Raw genomic sequence first — 24406 nt, 5'->3', positions numbered from 1 at the left:
TTACGATAGGTTGACAATACTACTCAACAGAAAATGTCAAGGCGACCAGAACAATGGAGCCAGCTATCAACGTGATGACGTCTAAAATGGCAGATAGAATCGGTCAGTGAGAAAAATGATGGTATCCGAGGGAGGAAGACAACTTTCCGAGATCTCGATGATGGATTAGCGCGAGAGAAGAAAGGAATATTTATCCTCGAGGAAGACAATTATTATTATTTTTCATAAGTCTGTACAGCGTTCTCCTCCATATTCAACAGACACTATGCATATCGCTACATGAATGCATGAATGAGTTAATTAATGAATGATTTCATGACTGAACTGCCATGCATGCATGAATGAACAATCACTTCTGTTCCAGTCACGGATAACCACCAACTGAGGAGAGAGCATTCGAGTCGATGGATAAAGGCATGGGTGGATTAATGAATGAGTGCATGAATAACTCTATACTCTACCTTAGTTTGTGACTCCTTACACGGGCGAAAAACCATTCCACATGCAAGGGCCACGCCTATAACTACTGCCCGGTCTTCTTATCCATTCCTGGTGAGAAAAGGAGCCACCTTCCCCGGGATAACACGCCCGGCCCCCCACCTACTCTAGCAGCTGTGAAACAATAATTTCTCACCATTCCATATTTCAGCAGGGCACATGTAAGAGGAAATCCTGCTCCCCATCTACCCCCTCTCTTTCTTCTATCGCGACATTTTCCCCGGTGAATTTGCTGACATTCTACCCCATTCGTTTGGGATAGGACCGTTCTATCCCGTCTTCTCGAGGGAGATAATGAAGGGTGAGAGAAGACGGATGGAATCTCCGGACCAGTCGATGAATACCGCTTATATATAGTTCAAGTCTTAGAATTTCCTGTACTACTCCAAAAATGCTGTCTTGGACCCTTCGTAGTCCTCAAATACGTAAAGGAACGCGTGAACCAAAATATTAGGCTTTCTTACAAAAATCTTGCTTCACGGAAATACTCTTGGAAATACTTTTCTATCTCCGTGAGGAACCCCTTCGGAGACATTTCAGGAATATTTTTTTGGACGATCCTCGTAAGTTTTGATTATCTTATCAATAGGCGGACTATCCTCCTACATGTGTTAATCCTGTCTCGCCGTGATCATTACTATCATTTGTCTGAACTTCGGCGTTACTACTAATTGACTCCGCAATTGTTCCTGGAATTCTCCCTGACGTTCACCTACGTTCGAGATTACGGCCTTCAGCGTTACATTGCTAATTTTCGTATTACGGATCTCCCTCTTGAGCAAATTAAGGTTTTCCCCCATTCCATCTATTTGGCTCGATATCTGCGCTTTGTACTTCTCTGCGTCTTCATTAACCAAGTCGGAATTGTGGCTGGTTTGTTCACGGGCTAGATCGAAGCCGTTGTGAATATCCCTATTCCTCCGTTCGGCTTCCTCATTTGCCTTCTTAAATTCTTCATTCCATTCCTCTTTTGAGCTTCTCAGCTCGCTTCTCAAAACATCGATATCTCCCTTGAGTCCTTCATTACCGTTACTGACTAGGGTGAACATGCTATTCATTCTCGTTACCAATTCTGACTTGATCTATGTTAATTTGTTCTGAAGTTCTTCATTGTTTGCCCTGTGGATGGGGGTGGTAGAATAACATCCACAGTATCCCCTGCCTGTCGTAAAAGGCGACTAACAGGGGTTTCATGGGCCCTGAACTTTGAAGCTGGCTTGGCGACTATTGGGCCCTTACCTCAGTCCAGATATTTCTTTCACTTACTTGTGCCAGGCTCCTCACTTTCATCTATTCTGTTCGACCTCCTTGGCCAACACTTGTTCTTTTGCAACCCCAACGGTATTAGGTTCCCGAGGCCTAGGGAGCCTTTCATTTTCACGCCCTTCGTGGTCCTTGTCTTTCTTTGGCCGATACCTTCATTTTTCAAAGTTTCAGATCCCTTCCATGTTTTCTCTTTGATTAGTGTTATATAGAGGATGGTTGCCTAATTGTACTTCCTCTTAAAACAATAATCACCGACACCACCTCTTCATTGTTGTTGCTGATTGATAGGTTTACTCCCGCTTTCATATTCTGCATCTGCTTTTAAATCTTGGTTACTCCGATACCAATCGCTGATACTTGTCCCTGTATAGTCTGAATATTCCTCTGAAAATTTGCTCGCCCTCCGGAGCAATGATTGGTTCATAAGCAACAGTTTACTACCGGAGAACACCGTATGGAGCGCTGCACTCGCACTACCCATTGCAAGCATAGGAGCAACTGTTCTGTTCTCAGCTACACATTGGTCGTCACGACCATATATTCTGCATCTGCCTTTCATATCGCTCAACCCTTCTATTGATCTCACAAGGTTGGGTGAATTCCCTTCCTGTCCTCAGTCCAGGATTTAAATGCTTGGATGGGTCGGGAATCCATCCCGGCGGCTCGGGATAATAGTCATGGACTCTAACCAACTAAACGGGGCTGGCCCGACAATCAAATAGCCTATTATCCTTTCATAAATAATGGTTTCACACACTCACATAATTTATCTATCATTTTAATTGAAATTCATGAGTAGCATTTATTTCTATTATCCCATTGATACTTTCATTAACAGGTCTGTTTGTGTTGTGGTGTTTATAAAATGCTGAAATTATTTTAGCATTCATGTGTACCACATTGAAACGAGCGGCTGAATTGAGGTCACCCAGTGTACTGTTGTTGTTTCGCCCCAGACTAAAGCTCGGTTAACCCTGGTCGTATCTCCAGGCTAAGCACATATGCTCCGAGACGTGAATGGCCCATTCTCCGCCATACGATGTACTGTAATGTACTTGTAATGCTGCTTCTGGCCGAGCCTACAGTGTAATTAGAGTCTGTGTATTTCTTTTAGCTACTCTACCTGATTACAATGTTCAGAATTTTAAACAAAAATAGCTATCTTACTTAGATTAAAAGGAAGTGAAATTCTAAAGGTAAGGACGAGATAACTTCGCTAATACACTGGATTCAGAAATTAAGGATATTAAACCCAAGGTTTAACACTATTGACGTGCAAAGGCAGTGTGAATCAATTAAACATAATATGTGTAATATCAATGCATGAACATGACTGATTAGGTGTAGAACGCAGTACTTATATAGAAATGAAAAGTTTAGCTTAGGATAGCTTTAATTCCCAACCCTGAAGGGGGAGGCGAGCCACCCAGAAAACTACACCTTCTTTCTGGCTCAGGATAGAGTAGCGCGGACAGCTGGATCGAACTAGTCTGTGTACGATAAAAGATTTACGTTACAGTAAATAATTAATTTCATTATCATTAAAATTAAACAGTTGTAACTGCGAAGGAATGTTTAGCTTATAACCGGTTTTCAGACACTAAAATCCATCATCAGTGTTTTATGAAAATTAAAAAATGCTAATCCACATTTGTGTGTCGTCAATGTAAAATGCAGCACAGTTGAAATCTACTGTAAAATTAATAAGTAAAATACGAATAACAGAGAGTGTATGAACCTAACGCTAGACCGCCAAGCGAGTTAGCCGTACGGTTATGGGCGCGGAGCTGTGAGCTTGCATTCGGGGGATAGTTGATTCGAACCCACTGTGGGCAGCCCTGAAGGTGGTTTTCCGTGTTTTCACATTTTCTCTCCAGACAAATGCTGAGGCTGTACCACAATTAAGACTACGGCCACTTCATTCCCACTCCTGCCCCTTTCCTACACCATCGTCACCGTAAGACCTACCTGTGTCGATGTGACGTTGAACCCTTGGGCCACAAGGTCATGGGTTCAACGTAAAGCAAAGTGTAATGATAATCTGTAATCGTTGTATCCCATATAAACTGGTGAAGTGTTAGCCAGTGATATCCTTGATTACAAACCATTCCTAACAATAGACAAGGTACAGGGTGGGTAAAATAAATCTAGCCCAGAAAATATTTATAAAACTGAAGGGCAATTGGCCTTTGTTAATGAACAGGAGAACTGCTCATCACAGGAAATGCTGGAAACCATGATTTCAATGCTCCTGTTGGTCGCTGTCACATGTCTGCTCGTGCACATCGCCCGCATCTCCTAATTACGTCGCTGTCTCATTACGTGTGAGTGAGTGAGTGAGTGAGTGAGTGAGTGAGTGAGTGAGTGAGTGAGAAGAGGAGCAGTCGTGTTTAGTAACCAGTGAACAGTGCGTGTTCATTGTTGAGTGTTATTGCAATCACGATTCGTGGAAAACCTGTGTGGAACTATTTACGCAAGAATTTAAAACTTGAAGTGTTTTAGCAAAACCTCCAGTAAAGCCTGCAGTGCAAAACATAATGGCAAAATGGCGTGACACGAGTTCTGTAGCAGATAAATACTGTAACTCTCCGAAAAGAGTTTGAATACCAGAAACCATTGCTTGGGAGAAGGAAAGTCTGGAACGAAGTCCATCGAAATCTTGACGCCGTTTATTTGTGCAGTTGGGAATTAGAGATCGTCGTTTCGAAACATTATAAAGAAAGGACCTGCAGCTCTAATCCTTATAAATTTACTGCTGCGCATGCGTTAATTAATTAATTTCGTGTGGCTATTTCTAGCCGAGTGCAGCCCTTGTAAGGCAGACCCTCCGATGAGGGTGGGCGGCATCTGCCATGTGTAGGTAACTGCGTGTTATTGTGGTGGAGGATAGTGTTATATGTGATGTGTGAGTTGCAGGCATGTTGGGTACAGCACAAACACCCAGCCTCCGGGCCATTGGAATTAACCAATGAAGGTTAAAATCCCCGACTCGGCAGGGAATCGAACCCGGGACATTCTGAACCGAAGGCCAGTACGCTGACCAATCAACCAACGAGTCAGACTGCATCAATGGGTCCAGAATAACCTTCGCGTGATGAGTTCTGCCAGTGGTTCCTGAGTGAAGCGGGGTCAGGGTATCGGATCCTCAGTTTCTCATTTCTTCAGATGAGGCCCTTTCTCGGATCTTCTATGGTGTTCATTAAGAAGGGTCAATCCCGCGTCCGTCCTATTGTAAATAATGTCCGGATCAGTTTTATTTTGCCCATCCTGTACAAATATATTTTAAGCTGCTGTTCATTTAGAATCCTTTTCCGACATTAAATTTCTCTCAGATATGTTTTACCTGAAAATTAAACTGATATTTAAAAGAGTTAAAACTCGTAACAGTAAAAGGAAAGTTGAACCCAATTCCAGCCTCAGTCCACTATTAAGATCCTTGCACTAGCCGGGTATCAAGGACGGTGTATCCGGAAAAGAGGCAGGCACGTTAAGTTTACACCACGAGACTGGCTCAAGGCCCGTTAAATACATTATTACTTTAGTAGTAGTAATAGTAGTAGATATTTTTCAACACTGAACAATTCCTTGTCTTCAAGTACCGCAACTTCATTCTGATGGATAAACAACATGGCACTACAGCCCGTGAAGGGCCTTGGCCTACCAAGCGATAGCTGTTCAGCCCGAAGGCCTGCAGATTACGAGGTGTCGCGTGGTCAGCACCACGAATCCTCTTGGCCGTTATTCTTCGCTTTCTAGACCGGGGCCGCTATCTCACCGTCAGATAGCTCCTCAATTCTAATCACGTAGGCTGAGTGGACCTTTAACCAGCCCTCAGGTCCAGGTAAAAATCCCTGACATGGATGGGAATCGAACCCGGGGCTTCCGGGTAAGAGGCAGGCACGCTACCCCTACACCACTGGGCCGGCTTCTGATGGATAGGAAGACCGTAAAACAATTGATAGTCCAGTATTATTATTATTACTATTATTATTATTATTATTATTATTATTATTATTATTATTATTATTATTATTATTATTATTATTATTATTATTATTATTATTAAGGAAATATCGTGGATCATGGAGGTGTAAGAAGTGGCTGGGTCGAGTGTGTGGACAAGGAATTAACTAGAGCTTAACTTCTTTTTCTTAATCTGTTTACCCTCCAGGGTCGGTTTTTTCCTCCGACTCGGCGAGGGATCCCACCTCTACCGTCTAAAGGGCAGTATCCTGGAACGTGATACTTTGGGTCGGGGATGAAACTGGGGTGGAGGACCAGTACCTCGCCCACGACCTCACCTGCTAAACTGAACAGGGGCCTTGTAGGGTGATCGGGAGATTGGGTGGGATAGACAAGGAAGAGGGAAGGAAGCGGCAGTGGCCTTAAGTTAGGTACTGTACCATTACGTTACATTAGCGACCGTAAATGTCATGGAAACAGTGGACAAATATGGCGTACAATAGCCTCAGGCAATGTGCAAATGCACAGAATAGAGATATTGTAAATCGATATCGACCGGTCGCAAAGAAAAGAGTCTCAAGATTAAATAATGATGGACCATTAAAAAAAATTTGAATGGAACCGATTCTTGACAACCTTGAGAAAAGTTACGAGTTTAAGAGGATCAGCACAACCTACTGAAGGAGAAGGAAAAGATTAGCGCAACATTAAATATTAAAGTAATAATATACAGACATCGTTGAAGACTTTAACTGCAAAATATCGGCAGGAAAAACGAAGATTTGAAGAAGGATATTTATTATTGCAACAGCTAAATACAGAAGCAAAAAGAGACTACAGCCGAGTCGAACATTGCCGAAATCAATATTATAGCGGCCAATTTATGCGAAGGAAGACATAATTTATTGTTTACAAGTGGGAAACAATATCTGTTTAGGCTAAAGAATTAACGAAAAGTAGGCCGAGTTAAAGAAATTATCAAATTAAGAAAGATATTTACGACCAATACGAGAATCACAAGGCAATTAATACGTATTGAATAACCTACTATTCACCAGTGAAATATGCATTCTACTATGTATTTGTTGTTTTGTCATTTCATGAGAACTGGTGACAAGATGGAGTCAGCCTAAACAGATGGATTGATCGCTCAAGATGAAAATAGCTCAAGCCAAGATTCCCAGCCGGAGCCGCAGATGACGTAATATTTGGACTGCAAGGGCTGCCTGTTCCAAGATGTCCTAGACCAGGAGAAATCCAGCAGCAAAATCCCGTTACGAGATAAGTATTATGAGTTGCATCGTATTGAATTTGAAATTAGTTGATGAAAAATATTTCGTATGAGTGCAGGAGTGCTAAAAGTAAGAGATTTAGTGCCAATGAACGGATACTAGAGTATAAATGCCAATTATTAACCGATGATATGTGCCATTTTGTGCAGTATAACTATGGTGCTTATGAGATAATTTTAGGTTAAAACATTCGACAACACACATTCATTCGACATTCCCAGCCAAGCGCTCAGAGCGAGCACACCGCAAGAGAGCCAAGGACCAAGCGAGCCAGCACCCTGTACTAGCGAACTCGCAGCCGCCAAACCTCTCGCCAAGCTCCCGCACTGACTGCCAGCCAATCAGAGAGCAGCACCACGACTGCCAACCAATACCAGCCAACAGCCTGCCAAATCTTGTGCGGGCCCACGAGCAATTTGTCTAGTACTCAGTGTGGTCATTAGTTCGTGTCTTGTCTTGGCGTAATCCAATCTAAAACTATACCTGACACGACTGGTGCCCACTGAGTACGCCAAGTAAGACGCCGGTCCTCGAATAGAGTTTGACCGTTTCCAGTGCTTTACCGCACCCCTGACAACCAAGCCACAGTACCTAACCCGCGCCGGGATAATTCTGGTGGATTGAGTAGCCAGAACCCCGGCCCTTCCCGTTTCCATCATGAGCACCGATTCCTTTGATTACAGTAACTGGTCCTGGAAGTCACCCACACCCATCTCCGAAGAAGAAGAAGAAGAAGACTATGAAACCCCCCTTCCATTATGTCCGTTTCGACTCACCTTTCCCTACATCAGAGAAATGTGACGTCCTCATCATCCCTCTACAGACATCCGGCCCTATCCCACTTACCAGAAAAACCGTTATTCAGTCCATCAGACCCATCCTGGAAAATCTCATCGCCGTTGCAGAGGAAACCCATAATAGCCTACTCCTAATCACCCCGATCAAGAACAAATTCACACCAGCCATTATTGAAGTCATCCAGCAAGCAGGACTCCCAAAACCTATCCTGATCAACCCCCTCCACCTCACCTCAGACCCCACCTACAAGCCTCCACCATACCCAGAAACACAAGACACCAGCACACTTACAGACCCAATACCAACTGTACACACTCCATCACCACCCGTCCCACCACCTACCCAATCCACAGACACCGTCCCACCACCTACCCAATCCACAGACACCCAGACCAACCCACCACCAACACTCACCGACACTCAAACGCAAACAAAGAGCAGGCGTAAAAAACCTGCTCACCCTACACCACCCCAGCACAGAACCCAGACTCTATCACGCACAACCCTCATCACGCAGTGCTTTAATTGCCTGGAACTAAACCACGTAGCCAGTTCCTGCTCTAAAGCTACCCGCTGCAATAGGTGTGGCGGTTCTCACCGCCACACAGATTGTAAGGTGCCAAAGACCCAGGCGAGGTGTGCCAACTGCCAAGGTAGTCATGCCGCCTCATTCCCTGGCTGCCCGTTCATCAAGAGCGCAATTAAAGCACACTACAGACAATCCAGACACCTACAGACACGCACACAACCACCACCACTGCTCAGCCTACCTATCCAACCACCCACGCAACCGAACCCAGGACCTTCGACTCCCTACCACAATACACTAATCCCAGACACAGCCACACTAATACAGCTCCTCCTACTCAACTTACTGTCTACCCAACCCAGACCACCACCAATACCAACGCCGCAAGACCATCCCACCCCCCAATAACCGCCCCCAACAAGCAACCGCCCCCACCAAGCCCAGAGCAAGAATCCCGAAATGATCTCACTTCCTCATAAAACTATCTCAGCACATCCTCCACCAGCAAATATCAAAACCAAAATTTAGCACGAACAACCTCAAAAGCACTGGAAACATCACCGACGCCGAGGCGGGTATTCATTAATAGCTGCAACCACAAATGCTGTACTTTTCTAAATTCAAGGTATCAAACACAACAGATACACAGGAATATAAATATATTCCTGAGGACAATCCAGCTGGCAAGGCCCGGTCAACCAAGCAACACCGGGCGTGGTCAAGGTTTGGATGGGTGACCATCCAAATTTTACCCTTGCCGCGGGCTCAAAGACCAATTTAGACATTTTATTCAACATCCAGCCATGGCACGCAAAGAATAAGGTTGAATTTCACCATAATACCACTCAACAGCACCCACTTTACAGTAAAAATTTCCACCATTTTATTATTATCATTATTATTATTATTATCACCCAAATATATTTTATTCTTTTTATACTTATTTTCTACAACAGGCCAGGTGAGGAGCGCGGCATAGCGCACCGGTACTGGCACCGCAACCGGCACCCCCCTAAGGGGTGTCCAAACTGAACATATGGGAATTTTAGGTTAATGGAAACAAGATCAGAATGAGCATATGTGCATGTTTAGTGCCAATCTATACGAACAGACCGTGAAACGTTAAACCAGTTGTGGTTATAGACGTGCGAGATACGAGACGTAACCTAATATTTGAGGTCAATATGAGTTGCAGACATGGCCAGTATGATAATTGTATTGTAAGGAAATGTTGAAATATTACGGAGTTGCAGTGTGTGAAAGAATATTCAGGCTATTAAGTATTTCTACCGTAACACAGAGGTTCTTTAAATGGAGTTAAATGAATATGTTTTTTTAAATATGGAGGTATATAAAAGAAATGGAATAGTAGTATGGTAAGATGTTGTTAGTATGAGGAGATACGTTTTCTGTTCGTCGTATGAGTAAGGGATAGCCGATTGAATTGCGAGTTCCTGTGTTACATATAATATTTATATTAGAATTAGCACTGCAAGTGAAGGATTCAGGCCATGTTAAGTTGAGTGTATGACTTGAGCCAAACATAATATGTTTCGTAGTGACTTTCAAGCTGAAGGTATTGATAGGTTACTTGTTTATTATGCTTTACGTAATATAAATATACAAGAATAAAATGGAGTCTCGCATATATATATATTTGAAGTTCAGCGCGTCAACGCTAATATGAAGAACAGTTTTCTTTGACAAAATCTTGGCACAGCGAAGAGTTATTTTAGAATATAAGTAAATACATTGGCATATGATAAGGAATTAACATGGCACGATTTTTCGCAGGTTAGACTGATTTACTACTATATCTATGGCACTCTGTAGTAAAGATATTTGGTTATTATGTACATATGATGGTGTACAGTTTTAATTTACTCAATTTGGCTATGATAGGAATGTTAATAACTATATTGGTGTTTTTGAACCCAGATTTATACAAAGTAGTACTTATCTCGTGACGTGATGAGTCAGAAGTGAGAATCCAAACAAGTATCCAAATAAATTCAGACAAATAGACCAAAAGGAAAGATGAAAACCCAAATGATGCCCCAAAGACAGTCCCAAACAGTAATAACAGGAAGATATTCCACTCCCCCTTGATGAATAAAGTTTTGGTCCCTACCTTTCCCCATAAATCAACTTAAATACTGAAAATATGAAATATTATTGAAGGTTAACGTAAATGTAAACAAATATAATGGTAATTTAAAGATTTTCAACTATGTTTATCTCAGAAATCAAGAATTTAAGAATGATTTTGTGATTTCGTACGACTTTCTTTTCTTTATTGCCGATAGATGCATTGATATTCCACTTTATAATATATTAGCATGCTAATAAACTAGATATAGTATTACTATTGCGTTTCTATTCTTAAAGTAACTTATAATACGTAGTAATAAGATAATATATGGATCAATTGAATTTGTTTATGCCGAATACTAAGCGTTGATCAGGCAATTACCTAAATGTAAGGGAACTGAATGACTGATTGAACATATAGCTACTCTTCAACGGAACCTACGACTTATCTAGAGTATATGGGAATATAATGGAAGTAATTTACCCTGAGAAACGAAAATGCACCTTATTGTTATTGCTCGTGTTCATACATGATATCCCCATTTTCATGTTAATTATCCATAAATGATATAATACAAAATCTAGGTATGATTCTTGACCCTATGTTATGAATTTCGTAGCCGGAGCAATGTTTAAACAGGTGTATATTTAATTAATGCTCCAACGCGGCACAATAGAGGAAGTCACCGCGGGAACATTAATAAACCAAACGGTGCAGTACCATACCGGCATATGCCTGGAGGAGAAGTGGGAAACCACGAAAAACCACTTCGAGGATGGCTGGGGTAGGAATCGAACCCACCTCTACTTAGTTGACCTCCTGAGGCTGAGTGGACCCCGTTCCAGCCTTCATCCATTTCTTTCAAATTTCGTGGCAGAACCGGGAATCGAATCCGAGCCTCCGAGGGTGGCAGCTTATCACGCTAACCACTATACCACAGAGGTGGACAGAGCTTAACTTAACACAACAAATTTTGAAATTTCATTTCCTTCTTTTTTCTAATTTAAAATTGATAAATTGAAAATCTGAAAGAACAATAACAATTTGAGCTCGTCAGATCCAACAACAGGTAAGAAACTTGAGAGAAATACAAATGCTAATTAGACAGAAAAGAGCTGAATTGCTCTTGGCAGGTACCAAGTTTGCTCCTATCTTTCACACAACAGGGTAGTCTGCGCTCCTATTATATCATCGACCAGCCTCTCAGAGACATCAGTTTCTAATAGAGCATTTCCAACCACTCGGTTGCCTATAATTTTAAAATACGCGAGGTAGCCCCAACAGTTTATAACACCAGACTCAATTCTACACACCACAATAGATTTACAGTGGCATTCTTGCCCATACTAAATGGCCTTGATGTAAAAGAAAAGTTTGTTTGTAATCGGCCATAAACAAAATGCAAAAGAGGCGAAAACTTTCACTCCTTCTAGAAATATCTGAAATCCTAAGTGGGCTTAAGGCCTTAAGATACAAAAGCTAAGCCTATTCTACACCGGGGTGACTAAAGGAGAAACATGAAATACCAAAAGAGAGTTAAGAATTTTAGAGGTTTAGAAACTTTAGTCACCCTATACCAAGTTGAGTAGGAATCAACAGAGGATAATCACTCATTTTTCCCTTATATTACATATTTCCCAGTAGGGAAGAAAACAGAGTCCTCAGACTGGCCGAAAATTCTACATTGAAACCACCAGATTTAGAAATTTACATCAAATAAAAGAGGTTGAAACCTTCCCCTCAAGTTATATGTAGGAGCTATCACATGTTTATGAAAATTCTGCCATTACATTGCTTTTCTGGGCCTTTCGAACTCCGCCCGCGACCTCTGCTCCCTTAGTTCAAGCCAAACTCAATAAACTGGAGCAAGAAGAAGACAATACGGCCCTAAAGAGCCCAGCTTTCATAGTATGAAAAGAATATTCCAGAACACTTTGCTGATAGGCTGAATGCTTGTATACACCGCCGATTTTAACTGTCTAGAGAAAATAAGTTATTTACTAGAGCTCTGCATTTGGAAGAAAACAACCGCTCGAGCATTGCCCATTTCGTGCCGCTGCTCGACGACTGGGAAAAGCCCACGCTGCGATAAGGCTGTGGCCCTCTAATGGACCATGTGGCCGGTCGTCTTTCACCTCTCGGTGATCAGTGGAAGTGTCGAGCACTGCCGGGCGCTCGAGCGAAATCATAATCCCGGCCGGTGACAGTAAACCCGCCGCGCGCTCAACGGTACGGATTTGCATCCGAAATCGTGTGTAAAATCAGTTGGTGACTGGGCTTTGAGCAGTGCAGACAGCGTTATGGATCAACCAAGTATAGGTCGTAAACGCTGCATTCAAGAAACGAAGAGAAGTATTCTGGAGAGAATTAAGAGCGGCTCGTTAGTCCTGAAGAAGAAAGATATGTCGGAAGAGGAGGCGAAGAGTGAAGCTTGGAAATCGTTTGCACTTGTAGTGGATCCTGTCACGCAGGCTTCTTCTGGGTTCGTGCAGTGTACCACATATGATACTGTACTTTCTTACCAGCCAAGCACAACAGGTATGATTCGGCGCTGCAAAAGTAACTGCGGATCAGAATTCCACCGGACACGTGCAGTACCAAGCAGCGTAAAGAAAGTTGGTGTTGATAAGTTGGTCGATATGAGTGGAATAGATTTTCTACCGTTAAATACTTGCAGCAAGATTGGTTTCAAGAACTATTCGCAGGAGCTCATCAATGTTGGCCCGACTTATGGCAAAGTCAATGTAGAAGATGTTCTTCCGCACCCTACCACTGTATCACGGCATGTTAAAGAAAAGGCCGACAAAATACGGGCGACAATGGTGTCCAAGCTAATATGTGCCCTAAAGAACAAAATGTGCGCTTTAGATGCTGATCTGTGGTCTGATAACTACAAGAAGAGAAATCTTTTAACTGTGATATCGCATTATGTTAACGATGATTGGCAGCTAGAAACGCTTGTTTTGCTAACAACTGAGTTTCCGGACATACCGCCGGCTCCATGGCTAAATGGTTAGCATGCTGGCCTTTGGCCACAGGGGTCCCGGGTTCGATTCCCGGCAGGGTCGGGAATTTTAACCTTAATTGGTTAATTTCGCTGACACGGGGGCTGGGTATATGTGTCGTTTCATCATCATTTCATCCTCATCATGACGCGCAGGTCGCCTACGGGAATCAAATCAAAAAGACCTGCATCTGGCGAGCGGAACTTGTCCTCGGACACTCCCGGCACTAAAAGCCATACGCCATTACATTTCATTTCATTTCCGGACATACCTAAGACAGCAGAGAACATTCGTTACAAAATCGAAGAGCGGTTGCTTGAGTTAGTAATTAACAAGAATGATCTTACAAGATGTTACTTTTACAGTCGCTTAAGTGCGGCCAGTATCCAGTATTCGGGAGATAGTAGATTCGAACCCCACTATCGGCAGCCCTGAAAATGGTTTTCCGTGGTTTCCCATTTTCACATCAGGCAAATGCTGGGGCTGTACCTTAATTAAGGCCACGGCCGCTTCCTTCCCACTCCTAGCCATTCCCTGTCCCATCGTCGCCATAAGACCTATCTGTGTCGGTGCGACGTAAAGCAACTAGCAAAAAATAAAAAAATAAAATGTTACTTTGTCACCGACCAAGGAGTTAATATGAAGAATGCACTTGAATCTTACGACCGTTTGCCTTGCTTTGATCACTGCCTGATGACTGCGCTTCGTCACACATTTCAAGAGACGTTTTTACAAGACGAAGCTCCTGAAATCCTGTCGTGCTTGGTATCAGCAAGAGCTATAGATGGCTATTTGAAGAGGTCGGGTCACTGGGGGCGTCTGCAGCACTCTGTGAAGCAAGAAGCTGTAACGTGGTGGAACAGTATAATGTTAATGCTCAATTCCATCCTAAGTCAAATTGACGATATTCGAGATCTACTAGAATCAAAACCCTTAAAACTCTCCATGAAGAGTGCGTACGAGAAGTTATCGCTTTTTAACCCCCTTTAAAGAAGCGAGTTTGGATTTGGAAAGTGAAAAAATAACAACGCTGGAATGTGTGCTGCCTTGATACATGCGTCTGTTACATCATTGTGTACCAGAAGAGAGTGACAACGAAGTAAGAAGTATTTTTATAAGTTACGATCGTTTATAAACCTGTTGAATTATCGGAATTTAATTATGTATATACTGTTTATCCTTTTCAGTGCATGACGAAAATAAAAACGAGAGCAGCATACTTCATCAGAGAGAAGTGCTGTCCATTACGTTGCAACGGTTCTATGGCCATCACGACGTCATTTGACGAAAGTCACAGCAGAAGAAAAGCAAGTCGCGTATGCTGGAATTCGACAGTGACAGGAATTCATTACGGATGTTTTTGTTCATTTTTATAACCCATTCAAGCAAACAGTGACCAAGTTCTTCCCATGAAAAAGTCCAAGCTGGACTGGAGTTCGGATGAGGACGACGAAGATGGACACACAAATACTACTAATGATCTCGACAGGTACCTTTCGCTCTCCAAATCCGACTGTAGCTGTGCCAAAGGACACATTTTGAAGTGGTGGAAAATGCATGCGGAGTTATTTCCAAGGCTGTCGGTAGTAGCCAGAAGAGTTCTCTGCATTCCTGCCACTAGTGCTGCCAGCGAGAGAAATTTTAGCCAGGCCGGTCACCTGCTGTCCAGCAGAAGGTCGTGCTTGGAATCAGACAAGGTGGATGATCTCTTATTGATCCATCAACATTTCGTAAGTATTCTGAACATACCACGTAGTCACAAGAAAGGAAACATTCCTCAAGCTCTATAAATGTATGATTCCGCTTTAATTTACTTCACAGGAAGAAGTGTAAACCGCCAGCTGTACCAGTAGCTCCAGGAACACAAATGACTCCTGAGCATCAGGCAGCACGAATGACGAAAAACGAATTGTATAGTTATGATTCACATGTAATTTTATTTACAGGTCATAATTTGTTTATAAATTAACGCTTGTAAAAAGAAAATTGATGAGTATTTGTTTACAAACAATCCTGCATTCCTTCTTGATCCTGCATTTGATATTAGTACAGTGTATATGTGGCCGAGTCTGGAGATAGGCTACACATAGCCCACTATTACTGAGTCCCCGTTTATCTAGCGAACGGAACAAAATACTATATGAAGACATTACAGTTCATAACGTTACAATTGTTGGAATACATGATCACCTCAAAGACGAAAATCCAATAGTCTGCAACATATTAACACACTTCAAATGTAACATACCGGTATTCAATTATAATATTTAGGTTATAGAACTGATAGTAAAAAACGAAAAACATTTGTAAAAGAAATAGGTGAGGGTTAATGCAAAGTAGTGTCCTATGATCTCGAGTCCGGCGAAGCGCAGCTCGCTGGCTGGCTGGCTAGCACTGAATCCGCCGGTTACTGGCGACCGACCGAGCGCTTGGCGCACTCGGCCAGTCGCTGATGATCGGTAGCCCGCAACCGGCTGCACAGGACGCTCGGCCGCATACTCCCGAGAGCCAGAGAGGCGAGCGGTACTCGCCGGTAAAAATCAGAGATAATGCAGACCTCTATTATTTACTAAATTCGGATAGGTTGATTGATATTGGAGAAGGAACCAGCAGAAGTGTACATGAACAAAGAAATCTTCAAAAACTAAGGTTAGCCAACTGTGAAAATACACATTTTTCAATGCATTAGTTAGAGCTCGACCCGCTAGGGGAAGCAAATAAACCGATGACAGAGACATCTAACTGTTGGAAACTCAAGTATCTTGCATAACATCAGTTCAAGTTCGATTACATAAATGGCTCTATAGAAGGCGCGCAATTTAACTGGCCGGAGAAGGTGTTCGCCCGGTTCTATTATTATTAGTAGTAGTAGCAGCAGTATTATTATTATTATTATTATTATTATTATTATTATTATTATTATTATTATTATTATTATTATTATTATTATTATTATTATTATTATTATTATTATTATTATTTCCGATTCCTTGACTGAATGGTCAGCGTATTCGCCTTCCGTTCAGAGGGCCCCGGGTTCAATTCACAGTCGGGTCGAGATTTTAACCTTAAATGGTTAATTTCCTCGGCTCGTGTACTGTGCGTTTGTAATGTTCCCAGCATCTCTGCAACTCATACGCCAAATACAGCACCATCCTCCACTAAAATAATATGCATTTTCCCATGCACAACAGACGCCACCCATCCTTGCCGGAAGGTCTGCCTTACAAGGGCTGCACAAGGTTAGCAATAGCCAAACGAAATGAAATGTCGTATGGCTTTTAGTGCCGGGATATCCCAGGACGTGTTCGGCTCGCCAGGTGCAGGTCTTTCTATTTGACTCCCGTAGGCGACCTGCGCGTCGTGATGAGGATGAAATTATGATGAAGACAACACATACACCCAGCCCCCGTGAAGTTGGAATTAACCAATTAAGGTTAAAATCCCCGAACCAGCCGGAAATCGAAACCGGGACCCTCTGAACCGAAAGCCAGAACGCTGACCGTTCAGGCAACGAGTCGGACATAGCCAAACGAAATTGAAATTATTATTATTATTATTATTATTATTATTATTATTATTATTATTATTATTATTATTATTATTATTATTATTATTATTATTATTATTATACCGGGTGGAACACCTCCACGCCGCTAATTCAAACTTTGCGCCAGTTGAAACTCCTCTACTGGAGGAAGTCTGAACGTTATCTACTGTGTTAATTCTCTGAACTGTGTTTTTGGAGAAATTTTTAATTCATAAGTTTGTTCTTTGTTAAATTTCTTTCAGTTATTGTTTAAGTTGGCAATATTAACCCTTTCTTTCCGCCAGTTTTGAATTCGACCAATAACGAATTTCTGTAATTAATTTTCCACCAATAATGTGTTTCTTCTTCATCTAGTGTAGGGGTTTTCGTTGTTAGCCAATAAAATGATTGTGGGCGGGTGTTCTAATTCCTGAAACGCCTCGAACTTTCCACGAGGGTATATAAACTGCTGATTTTCGGGTCTCCGCGCCACTTCAGTAACATCTATCAGTGTGTAAAGTACGTAGCAGGCGGCGGGAAGCGCCTCTTTCTTCGGGCAGCAGTTCAGCCACCAGGTAATGGCCGTTTAATAACTTCTTTTCTTGCTAGCTCAGCAGTTTAACTCTCGGGGCAGGTCCGAAGCCTTTCTACCATGTAACCTTCCCCTAAAATGTAAAGACACTTAGTATCATTCTATCTTTTTAAACTACATATTGGGATAGAGAGTGCATATTGCATTGAGGTGAACTTATTTTCTCTACCGTTTCTTCCTTAACGTAATGTAAATTGTCTCCTTCTATAAGTCACCTCTTTAGTATGGGATTAGCCCTTGCATTAGAGGCCTAGCGCCAAGTAGGTTTTAAATAAAGTGTAGTAGGAGTGCAAGAACGCCTCCTCTCAAGTCGGTATTTTAGAGGCCATGTAATTGACCTGTTTCTTTGCTTAATAGGCCTCAGTAGGTTGGGTATTTGTACCCCTGTTTTCATGTACTTGGAGGACAGCTTGAAAGTGGAGTTTGGTGTGGCCTTTGATAGGCTTGAACTTAAGAGCGGGTTGCTCTTTCTAAAATTTTGTTTTCTGCGTGCCTCGAGGAGGCTTTACTGTGTAATTGGGAGCAAGTGCTACTGGGAATGATTGGGGTCTTCTGCCCCTTTGTTGAATTCTGTATATCGTAAGGTTGGGCTTATAGCTCAAGAATTGTGTGTCTGGCTCTCGGAGCCCAAATTCTGTAACTCTGCAATTGTACATTATCGATTTGTGTTTCGGCTACTGAGTACCTGTTCTATTTGTTATTTCTTAATCTTGAAAAGAAAACATAACCTTGTTAAGTTTTATCTTAACTTTAATTTCGTATTTTGAGACCTGTTCACCCCAGCACCTTCTTTCACCTCTGCACATCCACAATACTCCGGTAACAATTATTATTATTATTATTATTATTATTATTATTATTATTATTATTATTATTATTATTATTATTATTATTATTATTATTATTATTATTATTATTATTATTATTATTATTATTATTATTACGGTCGCTAGAGCTACATTGGTTCATTTTAGTTTTGGTCAGAAATTTTAGGGCGGATAGACTTCCTAACGCCACGTGAAATTTCAAGTAAATCTCCAGCCCAGGGTCTACCGGATTCGAAGCTCGGCCATCCGGGTGCAAAGCCAGCAGCTAAGCCACTGGGCTAATCACGTCTCTCATGATGATACATGAGGGTATTAATTATATTTGTGTTTATTATTAATTGGAGCAAGGAAGCTCTTCAGTTAGTGTCAATCAGCTGAAAGGAATATGTTATTCCGAATTACAGTATTTCCACGTGAAACAGTTACCTCGAAAATGACAGAGCGCCAAAAGAAACTAGCGGGAGTTTAATAGCTTCCATTTTTATCCCGAAGTTTTAGCATGAACACATATTACTGGAGACCGCAACATAGGGTTCGTTGTGTAGCACAAGGAATTCTGGGGCAATGTCGCGTGTACCGTGATTCTTATCTGACACATCACATGATGTATGGCACAACTAATGGCAGGCAACGCCCCTCTAAAAACTCCAAGTTCTAAGAAATCTTGAGAGATTCAGTTTACAAGAACCGAAGATAGTAGATTGAGATACTGCCCCTGCTAGTGATTCATGCTTTCGGGCAAACTACATGATAAAATACCGTAATGACAAAATAAGCAGCAATAAAAAATCCAGGTCGCAGTAAAATTTTATGCATCCTAATCAGTAAATAACTACAATATAGTGCCGCAATATTTTCGTCATAATACTTCTTGAAAATAATTGGTTTTGTGCCTTTTTGCTCCATACTTCTCTTCCCGTTTTGTTCTACTAGAGACCACGTACCAATTTCACTACCTTCTGTTTTCTCTTCGTTCCTGTCATTCCAGTAGGCTTTCATCCTTTCACTCTGTTTCTTCTTTCTCTCCTCAAATCAATTTGTACCAGTTTTCTTTTCAATTTTGCCTTGGAATCTTTCCATTATTTGTAACTTATTTCTAAAAATTCCTCTTTCGTTGATTTATTTTTCTCTTATATTCTTTAATTTTATCTTGACGCCTTGAATCCGGGTTGTTGTTGACGTTTTGTCGTATTAGATCATCATTTTAATCTATTTCCATCCATCCTAACGATATGCTCAAAAAATATCCGTTCTTCTTATTGTTTCCGTTATGTTCTCTATGTCACTATAGATTCCCTTATTGTTTTTAAATTTGCAATAATGTTTATTTTTCATAGGACCCAGGTTTTTTTCTAATGATTCTTCTTTGTAATATATCAAGCTTATGTAATCTGTAAATCGATACCAGGTATTCCGGATTCGTTACTGTTTCATAGCATCTTATATTAAGATGTTTGGAAAACTACATCTTATTACAAATATTCTTAGTAATGTATATGTTATATGTATACATACATATATGTTATAACCATATGTTTTAATGCCTGTTTATTTGTACGAGGTTTTTTAACTAATAACAAATCGGCTGTAGCTTGTTTTAAAGTTTGTGCGCCTGTCGAAACGCGCTCGCGCAATTTCTTTCGGCATGCCTTGGGCATAAGATGAGACCAGTTGGAGTCCTAACATCTTAACGACGTGGGGCGCGGAATTTAAACAGCTGTCAAGATAACAGCTGCCATCTTGATAGGTCCTAACCACGTGCACTTGTTGAACAAGTGAACATGGCTAACCTCACTGCTGCCATCTTGACAGATCCTAACCTCACTGCTGCCATCATAACTACGTGGTTTGGTGTGAGCAGTTGGAATATTTCAGATAATTGAGCATCCCGCCGAGAGTGATATAAAATCTGTGATTCGAGGAACGGATCAACAGAGGACATTCATCGGCATGCTGTACAAAATAAGTGACGTGGCCTATTGCCATCTGGAGTTCTGTTGCTGCATGATACTATATGACCTCATTCTGCTGCTCAAACTAAAGAGTTAATCCGATCTTTCGGATGACAGCAAATGAACCACCCACTGTACAGCCCAGACCTTGCGCCGAGCGATTATCATCTGTTCCGTTACCTCAAGCAGTTCCTCGCCGGTCAGCGGTTTGACACCGACGAAGAAGTGAAAACAGTAGTTGAAGATCGGCTTCCGTCACAGCCGGCAGAGTTTTACGATGAGGGGATACAAAAATTGTTGGAACGCTATGATAAATGTTGAAACAAACACGGTAACTATGTAGAATAATAGCTTAATGTGTGAAAAGAATAAAATAAAAAGGTTTTGGCAATATCTTTATTACTTTTTTTTCAACTGACAAACGGACTTTACTTAAAAAGTAGCCTTCGTATTTTTTGTACAATTTTCGTGAAACAAAGACTTTTAAATTGTATTAAAATGCGAGTGGTTGGATGAAAACTACTAATGTATTCTAAGTAGGGGATAATGGCAGATTTACATACTGGCCTGGACTAGTTTTCTTTCATTGTAATACACAACAGTGCTTGTTTAATTTTAGAACTGTCTCTTTATTTTACATCTTGCTTTACGTCGCACCGAAACAGATGGGTCTTATGGCGACGATAGGATAGGAAAAGGCTAGGCGTAGGAAGGAATCGACCGCCTTAATTTAGGTACAGCCCCAGCATTTTCCTGGTATGAAGATGCTAAACCACGGACACTGTATTCAGGGCTGCCAACAGTGGGGTTCGAACCAACTATCTCCCGAATGTAAGCTGATAGCTACGTGACTCAAACCCCTCAGCCACTTAATTTTTGTTTTTAGAATTTTTATTGCATAGGTGCTTAAAGTGACAGAGTTGACAGCTTTCAGTAAAATTCGATATATACGAACTTGAAGTACTTGCGTATACATAAAAATAAGGTTGAATTGAAAAAACAGAAATAAGTATTTTAAATATCAGATAAAACCATTTGGAATGTGTAAATTCCGCTATTGCTTTAAAACTAAATATATTTAGGTGGCTTTATTCCTTATTTCAGTACACTTTTGCTCCGGGCGAGTTGGTCGTACGGTTAGAGGCGCGCGGCTGCAAGCTTGCATCCGGGAGATAGTGGGTTCGAATCCCACTGTTGGCAGCCCTGAAGGTGGTTTTCCGTGATCTCCCACTTTCACACCAGGTAAATGCTGGAGCTGTACCTTAATTAAGCACACGGCTGCTTCCTTTTAAATTCTAGGCCTTTCCTATCCCGCCGTCGCCATAAGACCTATCTGTGTCGATGCGACGTAAAGCCAGTAGCAAAAAAAAACCTTTTGCGACGGAGTTCCAAAATGTAATCTTCCGTCATACCCTTCGATTGACGTCTTTTATTTTCAAAAATTAGACCATTCAAGAGCTGTTAAAAGTGCAAAATGGCAGTATCTGGATGGCATAAGTTTGACGCTTTACACCTATATCAGTATAGATACTATCTGCACACTGAAAAAGGTAAAGGATGACCCACATCAAGAAAGAACGACTTTTTTCAATTGTCAGAAGTAAGTTTTCTACAAAGATACCTAATTGCCAAAGTCATAATTTTTGCAGTTATCGGAAACGTCGAAGTGCCGGAATTTTGTTCCGCGAGAGTTCTTTTCAGTGCTAGTAAATCTGCCGTAATGAGGATGACGTATTTGAGCACCTTCAAATATCACCGAACCTGCCAAGTTAATCACAAAATAATACGCAATGACATACAGATAACACATTACGAGCTGCTTAACAAGAAATATTGTATTGTGGAGTAGGGAAACGAAATGCTTGGGAGTGTTTGGAAATTCCCAGTTTACGGTTATGTTGAAATTGCTGATTATTCAGTGCTCAGCACAAGTGAGCGGTGGGATGAAGTGAATTAATTTTCACTCGGAGTGCAGCGACAAATTAATTAACTTAGTAGTGTATGAAGGAGAACAGCTCGATAGTAGTCCATGCCCCGTACAGCAGTGTCTACTAATAGCGCATATCAACCTAGTTGTAACCAGGGGCGTACACAGACTGGGGGACTGGGGGGATAAATCCCCTCCCCTCAAAATTTGGAATTCAGAACTTGTGATTGATTGTGGCAACCATGTAAATGAAAATTTTAAGTGACTCATTGATTTGCTTTTAACGTGAACTACGTGTTTGTCAAAAATGTGCTGATGCTTCCATTAATAAATATTACAGTGAGCTTGATCTAGCATTTCACCGGTGTTATATTCTGCCGTTGTTAATACATCGAAATTCACACGTAATTCCCATACGTCATTAGCAAAAGGTGAATAGGGTATTATAAGACCTCGGTGTGGTCTTTTGAATTTAAAAGAAGGAGTTTTACACTTATCTTTACCTCCAGAGTTGAGTGAGAAGAAGTGTGGACCTGCGGAGAAAGGGTGCATTTAAGCGGGAAGTTGAATAACGAACACCATAGGGCCTAGTGAACAATGGATGACACTAACTGGTACGATAAAAATTAATATTTGTGATGTGACGAATTCAGAACTTCAGACGGAGAGAGTCAGACACCAGACAGTACGCCTAATGAAGTAAACTAATGATGTCGGTTTCTGTGCAAAGACATAGTTGCTGCCGATGTTATGTGCCTTAATTAAATAACAGTGTTATTTTGAAAGTTGTAATTTAGTGTTTCTAATTTCACAATATGCACCCAACATTACTTTATAGAAGTCCTCAAATTTAAATATTTAATATACCCTCCCGATAATTTCTGCGTACACCCCTGGTTGTAACTAGATCCAGGAACGAAATGTTAACTGAAAGTTGATGGGTAATGGAAGTATACAAGAGTAATGCTATGAGAAAGGATAATAGGTAAGATCAAAAGCCTGGCTATTTGGCTGATTAGTTAGTTCAGAGCCTTCAGTTCAGAGAGCCATGGGTACGATTACCAGCACGACTGGGGATTTTCACTACGTTTGTTAGTTTAAGTAGCTCGAGGCCTGGGTTTCAGTGCACATTTTAATTTGCACGTAACTCACCAAACTACCAACCAGCACAGAAACATGTAAAAATGAATACATCTCTCCACATAGTAACAGCATCAGGAAGGACGACCGGCCGTATATCTGGGCTTAATATACATTATTGGAGATTATAAATAATTGTGTTATGACCAGGAATCTAGAAAAAAAATTATTCTACTATTAGATGCAGTTATGTGGAAAAAACGCAGTGAACTAAAATATAAAATATGAAATAAAATAAAATAAAATAAAAATAAAAATAAAAATAAAAATAAAAATAAAAATAAAAATAAAAATAAAAATAAAAATAAAAATAAAAATAAAAATAAAAATAAAAATAAAAATAAAAATAAAAATAAAAATAAAAATAAAAATAAAAATAAAAATAAAAATAAAAATAAAAATAAAAATTAAATATAAAATTAAAAATAAAATATAACATACAGCCTAAAATATAGCTTAACTGAAGAGTTAATAACGACTTGATTTCATAAATATCAAACCACATCAAAATTATACAGAAATAGTTATTTATGCAACAGCACGGAAGATGATGTTTCACGTTACGCATGAGATATGCAGCCAGGCCGAATTTCGAGACGAATAACGTAAACTTATCACTTTAGTGGCTATTGCGTATAATATTTTCTTTCATACTATGGACAATTTATGTATTTGAAATTAAATGAATTTAATTATAAGTAATTTTGATACTTCACTACGCTTCTCGTCCATGTTTGATCGATGCATTGACGTTTCCTTGTTTTGTTGTTCTTGTCTCGCTATGAAATATATATGAGGTGTATACATGGGTGTATACAGGTGTATAGGCCTACTTGGCAGGTTCGATCCTGGCTCAGTCCGGCACTATTTGAAGGTGCTCAAATACGTCAGCCTCGTGTCGGTGGATTTACTGGTACGTAAAATAACTCCTACGGGACTAAATTCCGGCACCACGGCGTCCCCACAAACCGTAAAAGTAGCTAGCGGGACGTAAAT

Source organism: Anabrus simplex, chromosome 6 (assembly GCF_040414725.1).
Source record: "Anabrus simplex isolate iqAnaSimp1 chromosome 6, ASM4041472v1, whole genome shotgun sequence".
NCBI lineage: Eukaryota > Metazoa > Arthropoda > Insecta > Orthoptera > Tettigoniidae > Anabrus > Anabrus simplex.
The sequence above is the reverse complement of the archived record's forward strand: the minus strand, read 5'-3'. Positions refer to the sequence as shown.